This window comes from Cebus imitator, unplaced genomic scaffold (assembly GCF_001604975.1).
Source record: "Cebus imitator isolate Cc_AM_T3 unplaced genomic scaffold, Cebus_imitator-1.0 Scaffold68, whole genome shotgun sequence".
Lineage (NCBI taxonomy): Eukaryota > Metazoa > Chordata > Mammalia > Primates > Cebidae > Cebus > Cebus imitator.
This window is the reverse complement of record NW_016107383.1, coordinates 1,528,659-1,540,842: the sequence shown is the minus strand read 5'-3', so window position 1 is coordinate 1,540,842 and position 12,184 is coordinate 1,528,659.

Below are 12,184 nucleotides of genomic sequence, written 5' to 3'. Positions count from 1 at the left end.
ATGGTGTTACTTTGCATTGCGCCAAATCAGTTTTCATATAACCAGTAGCCATTTGCAAATAAATATATAGAGCTTATAAAAGCAGACAACCAGAACAATCTATGCTATATTACTGTAAATTCAAGAGCCAATGCTGGCTTTTCAGGAGTCCTATGCAGATTCTTTTGTACAAATAATTGAGTACACCTATTTCCTAAGATGACTAACTCAACTTGGCCTTATCCATAAACATTTCTAAAAATTAACTTACTTAGGAGTTACATCTTTATGTATGATATCCTTATGTATAGTATACCATCATAATGGTTTGGGTAGTAAATAAAATAACTAGATTATTTAATTTTTAAATTGTTGAAACATAACTATCAAATGAAAGAAATATAATTCTCACACAAAAACAACATAAATGCAACAATATAATTCTTACAGGGATAATGAGTTCATGGAAAAGTTGTAATTAACTTACTAATGAGGAAACGAGCAAGATAGCGAAGCTGGTTCAAAAAAAAGGAAAGATTTAAAAAGAAAGAATACAGAAATTAGATTGCTAAGTTAAATACAACATAGTTTATATCTTACTGGGAAATAATGATTCTAATCTTTTGAATTATCTTTAATGATAGATAGAAATTGTTTATATCTACTCTGGACATAAGATCATTTGTGTCTGGTAAGTTTTCTATAAGATAACTTTATGGAGATATAAACTATACTAGGTATATTCTTATAGAGAATATAATAATGCTTAAGATAAAAAATGTTTTAGATGACGCTTAACATGACATTGAAAGGTCAAGCAGTCATCATTTTTGTCTTATTTCCAAATTTGGTGATTTTTTTTTCTTAGTAAAATATAGAAGAATCTGAAAAAGTATTAAACTTTTTGCAACTGTTCATAGCTTTCACTTCTAAATATGAAAGTTACGCCTTCCTCTAAAGTGTTAAGTGTCAAAAATGACAGTTATATAAAACAACATGAATGTACTATTTTGAAGAAAATAATAAATGAATTTTATTTGCCAGACATAACTGAAATAAAATTCACCACAATAAAATTACCACATTATTCAAAAATTATCACTACTTCTTGCATATGCTCAGCTATAAGAAATGCCATAATAAGGAAAAAAATGAAGATGTAAAAACTAGGATATTCAAAGTACATTTAAGGGGAAACATAAATGTCTTTTTTCCATTTTGAAGTGAGTGGTGTCATATGGAAATCTCACAGGAGACTCCAAAATAAGACAAAAACTTTTCTGCTCTCATCCAAGATTTATGAATCACTATAGCTTCCTTCTTTTTCAAAACATCATGAAGTGTACCAAAAATTTACCTTTGGGCAGAGGATACGTACTATATTTATTTTTAGGAAACCACAACAAAAAAAACTCCCCTACCCATGATCTATTTCTATAATTCAAGTCATTATTTTAAAAATAAGATACTGATGGTACAGATACTATTTGGATGAATTTCTTCTCCAACTACTTGCCTTTGGTCTATTTCAGAAAACATTTTTATATCTAACAGAAGAGGGCAGGGAAGGGAAGAGGAGGTAAACATATACAAGAATGACTGGGACTCCATGTTTGGATCCCCTTCCACGAACACTCTCGTGGAAGCGATCTTTCTCTCTCCTGGATTTTCCCTCTGGGGTCCCCTTCCACACTTTCTCTTGAAAGCCTGTCTTCCCCTCCTAAACTCCATCTCTCTCTATTCTTCCACTCAGTGTGGAAGCTGTTTTCCTCTCCTGGATTCCACCTTCTGGATTCTCTCACTCAATGTGAGAGTTAGCTGTTTCCTTCTTTCTCCCTCTCCTGTTTCTCTCTCTTTCTTTAAAGAAATCGCTTTTTATAAACAACAACAACAACAAAGAATGACTTTATTGCTTAAGATCAATAAGGAAAGGGCTCATTTCTTCTTTGTTCTTAATTTCTAACACTGTATCTAGTAATAGTGGATATTCAGTAAACATTTCTTTAGATTCAATTGAATCATTTGTTAATAGCTCTGAAAATGTTTACTATGAAAAGAGGTTTTAACAAAAGAATAACAATTGGGAATTATTTTGAGAATGAAACTCTAGGAGTAGCTTTCTGTTTTTAAAACTTAGTATTTACTGAAACTATTTTAAACATATTAGCCACTGAATAAATACTTATTGATTAAATCATGAAGGGTCAAGGACTGGCTATATTTAACCAAGAGCTGGAAATACAGGTGAACAATCTATATCACTAAAATGTGCACATGAGAAACTGCCAAACCCAAGTCTGTTCTTTACTTATTTATTTTGGGGTTGTTAAAGTCCAAAAATTCCCCTTCACAATTCATATGCTGAAATTCTAACTCCCAAGGAGATAGTACTAGATGGTAGGGTACCTGGGGGTGATTAGGTCACAAGGGCAGGGCCCCTATGAATGGGATAAATGCTCATATAAAAGAGACCCAAGAGAGATGCCTCAGCCCTTCCACCATGAGAAGACACAAAGAAGATGGCTATTGATGAACCAGGAAGTAGGCCCTCACCAGACACTGAATCTGCCAGTGTCTTAATGTCAGACTTTCTGCCTATCAGAGTGATGAGAAATACATGTCTATCATAACCACCTAGTCTATAGTATTTTGTTATAGCAGCACAGGTGGAGTGAGACATGGGACTTAGATATTAGCTACTTCAGAATCAACAAAAATCCTGTAACACACCTCTTCCTGCTGAAATGATACAAATATGTTTTAAAGAAAACTTACTTCTGAAGTTCCTCTACAATCTAGATATGGCAACAAAAAAGGTGTGACTTACAAACAATCCTTAACTTTTATTCATTGGGGAAAATTTGCTATTTGTCCCTTTGTAAACATAATTTTCTATTTCTTTTATCAAAAATTGATTTGTGTTTATTTGATTACCTGTATCATGGGAAATGTGTCTTCTCCTATAATAAATTATGTCACTGGTAACACTAGTGCATCATAAAAACCAGGGAAACATTCCAGCTGTCTCCCTTTTTCTCACCCCTGTGTCCAATCTTGGAACAAGCCCCATTCTTTTTACTTTCTAAGCAGTTTTCCAATCTGCCATCTACTCTCTGCATCCCTTAGCTCTGCCCCATATAGGTATCTTTCTTCAGGGCATGGCCATCCCATTGTCATGGCAGACTTGGAAACAGCTTCTACATCACTGCCAGGTGAACTTTATAAAATGCAAATCTGACCTTGCTATTTACCTACATCAAGACCTTCATGCTTCCTGCTTAGTTTACAGAATGAAACACAAGTGGTTTTGCATAGGAAAGACTTCAATGGCTGGCCCCATTGATCTTGACAGCTTCATCACTCATTACTCCCAGGCAAAACTAAGCTGGTTCTAATTTCACAAACACATCAAGGATTTCTCAAGTCTGTATCACGTTTCCTCTGATTTGAATGTTCTCCCCACATTTATTTGCCTATCTTTCTCATTACTGAACTGTTGAGGCTAAGATCAGAAATTACCTCTTTACATGATTTCCCTGAACAAGGTACTGAAAATTCCCCTCTTCTGGACTTCCTGGCACACGCCAATCTTTTCACGCACGTAGTATTGCAATAGCCTGCCTTCCTATGTGAGAGCCACACTTGAAATGTGGCTAATGTGACTGAGCAACTGTGTTTTGTTTTTTTTTTTTAATTTTATTTACATTAAATAAGGTCATGCAGCTAATGGCTACTGCATTGAACCATACAACCCGAGGCTCTCCCTGAAGGTTTACGGGCTATGTTCCTCTACTGCAGGGAAAGTAAGGATACCAGCAGCTTAATGTCCTTTCTTGCCATTTGTTTCTATGGTAAAAAGTTTAGTATTTAATTATAAACACTTTATGTGAATTAATGTTACAAGCATCAAAAAGAGTCATTTAAAATATTAAGGTTTTTTTCTAATTTATTGAATAATTTACTTTGGTAAATATACTAAAGTCACTTTATATCACAATAATAAGTCTGTGAGTCTAGTCAGCTGGGCCTTTTTAACCACTGTGAAAAATTGATTATACTTAATTTGATCTCAGATTTACAGCATCAGAGTTTTCATGTATTTCTAGATATTATTGGTAGTTCTATAAAACAAGGAGAAAGCAAAAGCTGTGAATAATTTTCCAACTTCAACCTTAATTTCAATATTTTTAAATTTAACTGACAAGGTAATTATCCCAGAAATTGTCTTAACTAAATGATTTGTGAAACTATGATTGTCCCATTAAAATGACAGAGTACTCAGTCAGGAGAGAAAAACGGTTCTCTGAGGTTTGGCCCTATTAAACAGGTTCTTTATATTATTATCCACTTCTCATTTTGAATCCATGCAGCTGTGTGTTTCTGTGTGCCTGAGGAAAAGTGTTGTTGCCAGAAGATGGCTAATGTCAATGTAGAAGAGTGCACCAGAGGGGTGAGAGTACCAATTCTGGGGGCAGATCACTTGATTGGAATCCCACTTCTACTGCTTACTGGTAACATGACAGAAGCAAAATCAGTTGCCTGCTATCTACCTCAGCTTCCTCATCTCTAAATGGAGGTGATAATCTGATCTGTCATGAAGATCTGGATTCTGCTACAATAAAAACCATCACATATTAATTTTATAAAAAACAAAGAATGTTTCTTGCTAACGCTACATGCTTATCTCAGATTGGCTGAGGGATCAGCTTCATTTCAGTCTTGCTCAAGGATCTACATGGACACAGTAGTCACTATCTGGTTGTTGCCAGTTGCTATGCTGGGGAAGAAAGAACCCAGGAAGGTCTCATTTGAGCAAGTATATTCATCTAGAAGTGACTCATATCACTTATATTCAAATTCATTGGCAACATGGGTTCTAAGGCCAAGAAGTATAGTCTTACCCCATGCCCAAAAGAGAGACTAACCAGAAATATTCAAGGTGGCAATGACAGTAATTATACTTATATCATACAATCAAAAGTTATCTTAGATAAATATCTTAGAACAGGACATGAAGTAAGTTATAATCATTATCTATGTGAAGAACAAATGCATGATGTGAAATTAGATTATTCCAGTTTCAGGTCAAACTAAATGATTTTGAAACTTCAACTCTTCTGAGGCCAACTAATCTGTGCAGGAAAATCTGATAAGATATTGGTTAATATTTTACTTCCTTCAAGTATGATATATTTTAATAGGACATTTTGATTAGAATGTTTCATTAGTAGGTCGTCTGATCATTTGTACATTCAACAAGTATTTATTGAGGCTTTCTTATGTAAAGACACTGTGCTAAGATACAAAACACTAACTCCTTCATGGAAGATTTGATGTTAAGTATATTACACACAAATAGAAACTTAGTATTGTGGTAAATGCCACAGAGAATTTTCACGGAGGGAATGAAATTGATGATAAATATATGGGGGTTTAATAAATCTTGAAAATATGCTGTATAATCATTCATCCATTACATATTAATACATTCAGTTAATAAACATCAACACATTTTATCAACATATAAAAATCATCTTAATTTGGCACAATAAATATTATGATTCAAATGAACTGACAAGTACTTAGGACAGGGATTTAGTCTATATTGGGGGAATGAATGTCAGAAATAGCTTGTGGGAGGAGCATACACCTAAAACCAGATTTGACACATCACTAAGGGCGACCTGGACAGAGATGGTGAAAACAATTGTAGGTGGAAATGTACAGAGGTATGAACATGGAAGCAAACTTTGTGTAGATGAAGAATTCCAAGTAGATCACAGTGTTTGGAGGGTGGAAGCAGTGGGTCATCAGGCTGGAGATCCTGGTAGGTAGTATTAAGGAGTAGCCAATGGCTTGCTGAGTTTGGGATTTTATCAAAGGCAATAAAGAGAAATGAAAGAAGTTTAAGCAAAGAATGTGACTAGCTCATAGTTTCACTTCGCAAAGATACCTGTAACAGTAGGGTGGCCAGATGGAGTTCAAGATAGGAGGAAGTCAGACCAGTTAAGAGTCTCTTGCAAATATGACCAAGGGAGGATTTATTTCAGAAACGCAGTGGTAGTTCAAAATATAGAAATAAATCAACATAGTATATTCAATGTAGTTGCTTATGTATTAGTCTGTTTTCACATGGCTTATAAAGACATACCCAAGACTGGGCAATTTAAAAAAGAAACAAGTTTAATGAACTTACAGCTCCATGTGACTGAGGAGGCCTCAGAGGCATGGTGGAAAGCAAGGAGGAACAAGTCATGTCTTATATGGATGGCAGCAGGCAAAGAGAAAGCTTGTGCAGAGAAACTTCCCTTTCTAAAACCATCAAATCTCATGAGACTTATTTACTATTGTGAGAACAGCACAGGAAAGACCTGCCCCCATGATTCACTTACCTCTTACCAGGTCCCTCCCACAACATGTGAAAATTCAAGATGAGATCTGGGCAGGGACAGGGCCAAACCGTATCAGATTGAAGGTAATACCATCAATGGAATAATGGGCAAAATTTATGTGATTATCTCAATAGATTTACACAAAGCATTTGACAATATTCATCACTTCTTCATGACCAAAAACACTCCAAAACCTAGAAAGAGAAGGCAACTTCATCAACCTTATGAAAACCCAGAGCTATTATCACAGTTAATGGTAAAATAAGACTGAAGTCTTTCCCCACTAAGATCAGGAAAAGAAGGCTGTTTGCTCTTGCTACTTCTCTTCAACATTGTACTGGAGTGCACACCACTTTATCCATTGAATATTTAACTATCAGTCTCTTCATTTAAAAGTTCATTGTGGTAGAAGATAAGTTACTAAAGAACAATTAAGAAAATAAATAGAAGATAACAAAATACTATGAACTTAAAATTGAATTACCCCAAATATTTTTTTTTAATTTAAAAATCCATTTTTATTCAGCACTGTTTATTCTAACTTTTATAAAAAATGAAGCCAAAGTATCCCATCAAGGTAAATACTTGACTCCTATTACCCCAAATATTTTAAATCAGAATGCTACTGTTATATTGCATAATCAGATACATATTATAATAGATGTAGTATTATGTACATATAATATATCTAGCATTATACTCAAGTGAGCTTGAGAAATAGTAAAACAGTTTTCTTTTATGCAGAAGAACTCCTCAGAAGTGTTGGGACTCCTTTAAGGAAAGGAGGTTGACTTTTATGGAGTTGATAAAAAGCTCCTTGAAAAACTGTCCTGATACGCTAAATACATGGTTCACATAATTGCCTTACAGGTGGGTAAAGAATGACACTTCTTGGCAGGCCCAAGAACGTCAAGACATTTTGGGGACCTCAAGCAGATGGGTGTTCACCAAACTCGTGCAGGTATTAGACACAGTCTGATGACAGTCCTTGGTCTGGCTCCTTAACCTTGACAGGCTGTTTTTAAAAGTCTAATTTTTGATTCCTTGTGAAAAATTTCAGCTAAAGCAACTTAAAAATAAAAAAAAGAAAGAAAAATGCCTTATGAGCAATCACTACTCTTGAAGCACTTTATGCAAATGATCAGGTGAATTATAATAAGATTAAAACTTATTTTGCAAGTAAATTAATCTTTAGTAGAAATGGAGGACTGGAGAGAGAACAGTCATATTTCACAAGCAAACCTATTGTACACCTCTTATTAGATTCCAGCTCATTGTTTTTGAGATTTTATTCTTTATATGCAGTTTGAACTAGATCTTTATTTCTTATGGTTCCCTCTAATACCTGACTGAGCATCTCCAAACTAACATTTTCGTTTCTCTTTTTCTCTTGTCCTTCTGACTTGGAATCACAAAAATTAAACTTCCCTTTTCCTGATGCTGAAAGCAGTCAAGTTGGCTTTAAGGAAAAATTACCACAACAGATTACATTAGGGCAGACATTATACATGCAAACCAGAAAAAATCTACCAGAAAGCCACTAATCTTCTCAACTCACTGCCCTTCAGACTCTAAAGAAACTAGCTTATAGACTGGTCCAGACATTAACTTTTGTTTTTTGTCTGTTTCTTAGAAATGTCTCTTGTTAAAGATCTATTTGACTGCATTATATGTAGAGGCCTAGCTTTGAGAATTCATTTGCATGCAATGCCATCTTCCAAAATGAGACATGATTGTTTAATTGGACTCAATTATTCCCAGGAATGAGAGACTTGTTTATTAAGAACTTTTGTTACACAGCTACAACATTGATTTTTCTTCCTATGGCCAACAACTCAACTTTTGGTGTGTAAAACTTTTAGGGATGTTTCAGTTCTGGAAATGCAGGGGCTCAGAAAATGATACCCTGAAATATGGCACTTTGACATGTTAAACTAAAGAAGCAGATTCAAGGTCTCTCTGATCCGCTTTCCCACCCTGGCCATTATTTGTCAATGCTTTCTTTCCCAAAGCACTGGACAATGCTCTTCTCTGAAGCTTTCTCATCTACCTGGAAACCAGACACACCAACGAGAAACACAGTTGCCTTTAAACCCTTTCTTGAAATGTCATTAACAAGAGAAGATTAAAATTCATACCACAGAAGAATATACTAAAAATTAAACACCTCACTTGGAGCCCAAACTTTTGTCTATTCTTAGGTCTCATTTAATTCCCCAAAATAATCATTTACGAAAAATTGTCTAAATATTGGATACCTTCTTTCCCCCCTCAAAAGTAACTACTCTTATACTCCCCATCTCCCCTTCCCCTATAAAGAAGGGTATAGAAGCATCTGCACCTCAGTGAGTTATTGGGTAAATCATTCTTTTGTAATTCCCTCATGTTATCCATGTTAAAATAAATTCATATGTCTTTTTCTCCTATTAATCTGTCTTTTGTCAGTTCACTTTCAGTGAACCTTCAGAGGGTGAAGGAAGAAGATTTCTCTTTTCTCCTACAAAGGCTTCAGATTTCCAAGGCATAATATGCAACATTTCTCAAGCTTGTTTCACTATGGAATCCTTATTTCCCTACATATCTATTATCTCTGAACGAAATCAATTTAGAAAATGGTGAACCATTTTGCTAAGTCATAGTAGACAGAATTTTATGTTTTTTCAGGCTAGTGTATACTGACATGAAAAGTACACCATTCCCCTGACCACTTGAATTCATCATTGAATAATACAGATATTTACTTACTAAATAATTGAAAGTTAAGTACAAACTTTACTTAACTTATCCATCTGTTATCACATCTGGATTTTTCAGTCTTACATCTTTTCTTCTTTGCTTTTTGGCTTTAGAGTATATGAAATAATTTTAGATTCCAATTAATCAACATTTATTAGGCACTCAAAATAGTAAGATGAAATACAATGAAAATACCTTTCTGAGGAATTAAAATATGGTTAACCATATTTAGATGCCAAACCAGTCCTGAAAAGTGCTTTACCAGTCAAAATCATGCAAAAAATTATTTCATTTGAAAGCTTTACCATCTACATTTGAAGTAAGATAACATTTTTGAAGTAGGAAGCTTTTTCTGCCCTGTATTTCTCCTTTCCCCTTCATCCTCTTCAAGCAGATAGAGAGTTCATTGCCTTAGGGAATAGAAACCAACATATCAAGAAGCAGAATAAAACAGTGTCTTCAGGGTTTCCAAAAGGGTCAATCCATTACAGAGATTTTGCTTGATGCCTTTGAAACAAGCAAAAGAATAAATTTGTCTGCCCTGTACAAAAGAAAGATGAAGCAGAGGTATTCAGGGGGCAACACATCAGAGAAACCTGGAAGGAGGAACCTGTCTGTACATCTGAGCCCAGAAGCCTCCAGGAGCAGTGTTGAGACCTCACAAAGGGTTTAGTGGTGTCGTGTGGTATGTCTAGGAAAAGGGCTATGTGTACAGCTTTTCAGATATTTTCATGCTTTAACAGGACTGGGAGGCAGTGGGATTACTTCAGTAACTTTAGGAAGTATCTTTTAGTACAGGTGACCTGCAGACCTGAGGAGCCTGTGTGCTGTATTACTGTTCAAAGTTTGTTGGACACCTTCCCTTGCAGTGCATCCTATGGGATGCTTCATCCTTGTCCTGTTGAACTGGGACATGGCCATGTGCCTTGCCTGGGTCAGTGAATTATGGGGGTATGGGAAGCATACCCAAGGCATTCTTTTATTCCACTGCAATAACCAGCAGTATTCCTGATGAACGTGTTTTGTCAGTCTTAGTCCCAGAGTAAAGACCAAGCAAAGCAGAGCCACCACTTGGCTATTCTAGACAAGATGTAACCCATCGGCATTCTCATGTTGTTTAATACATTACATACCCTAGTCTATCCTCAGTAGGTCCTGTTTGCTTTTTTCAAGAGTATTACCTAATGTTTTATTTTGTTTTTAAAATTTCACTTTTTAATTTTATACAATTGTTTTAAAATATTTAAATAATATAGACACATAACTTCATTTAAAAAGTCTCTCTACCTCCTCCATAAAAACTCATTGGACGTCACCTTCCTCTTTGGAAGCCATCACATGTACATTCAAACACATATTTTAAAAATTCCCGAAACAGCCCTGAGAACATTAAAAGAAAACAACAACACATATTTTATCTTAATCATAGTATAACACATAGAGTTGGCCCTTTGTGTCTGGGTTCCACATTCACAGGTACAACCAACTGCAGATGGAAAACATTTCTTAAAAAACGACACAGTTTTATTTCTTAAAAATATATCTTAAAAAATAAATATTTTAAAAATATTTCTTAAAAAAGAATAATATAACAAACAAGAATGTCAATAAAAAAGCAATGTAGTATAACAACTATTTACATAACATTCACATTTTATTAGGGGTTATAAACAATCCAGAGATGACATAAAGTATATGAGAGAATGTGTGCAGGTTATTTGCAAATACTAAACCATGTTATATAAAAAATTTGAGCATCTGTGGATTTTGGTATCCTCTGGGGATTCTTGAACCTATCTCCTGAGGATACTGAAGGATGACTGTATATGCATATTTTATATATAATCTGCATATATATCTGCATTTTTCTTTTTTATTTATTTTCTATTTAATAATATGTTTTAGAGATAGTCAAATATCAAAACATACACATTCTCATTCATTTAAATCATTGCATAGTATTCTATCATGAGAATTTTTTATAATTTAATATGCTATTGATATTTAGTTTAAATCCAATTTTTCTACCTAATAAGCAATACAAAATGAGTATTGTCCATACCTTTGCACCTGCAACTATTCCTCTAGGTTAGAATTTTAGAAGTAGAATTACTGGGTCAAAGAATAAGCACATTTTAAATTTTTATAAATGCTGCCAAATTGACCTCTAGAAAGTCTCTTCCAATGTATGCTCTCATCAATAGTGATAAGAATCAGATCTTTCTCTTTTCAAAAAAGCTTTAACATTTTCTTTTCATTCCATTTACCCAAAAGTTCATATTCTTGCTTTCCAGAAACCTTAAATCATAGGTTGCAGTGTTGTGTGAGGGGGCTGGGTAGGGTGGGGGTGTGGTTGGGTAGAGGAGAATTGCAGGAATGGAGGGAAATTTTAAACAATCCTCACTCTCTTGCCTGGTCTTATTTGTAAAAATAATGTTTTTCATTTTTGCTAACAATTACATTATTCATAAATACCTCATTATAAAATTCTTTGCTATAGTGAGGGTCATTATGTCCCTTAATAAAATGCACTCATATTTTGTATCTCTTCAAGACTATTATGGAGCTTCTTCAAGAGAATTATGGAGTGTGTGTCTACCCACATACTCTGAATAGAGTCTTCCTTTCCCATGTCATAAGATCAGATGGTCTGAGGCAAGGTAAGTAAGGTGAGGATGCCACATTGCATAATCTCCATATATGAAGCCCTGTGGGCTCCCTTCACTGCCCTCATCCCCCGTTTAGTCGGTATCTAACTTTTTTTTGCAAGATAAGTGGTCTTACAGGATACTAGCTGACCGCCACATGGCTACAAGCTCCTGATACCTGATATGGCCTGGGAAAGAGAACAAGAACCCCTTGTTCATGTTGTACTTTCCCTACTCTCCAGCCAATCAGCACCAAAAGCCCAAGAAGCTGTTAGTTACAAATTTCTGCCTTAGGGGAGCTAGGGACTTATTAGGGTCCCACATGCAGAGCTAGGCTCAAGCTTCAACTGATTCTTACCCTTTCCTCATGTTAACAGTAAAAGACACACCCCTTAGGTTGAGATTTTATATACTCATGATATGTGTGAT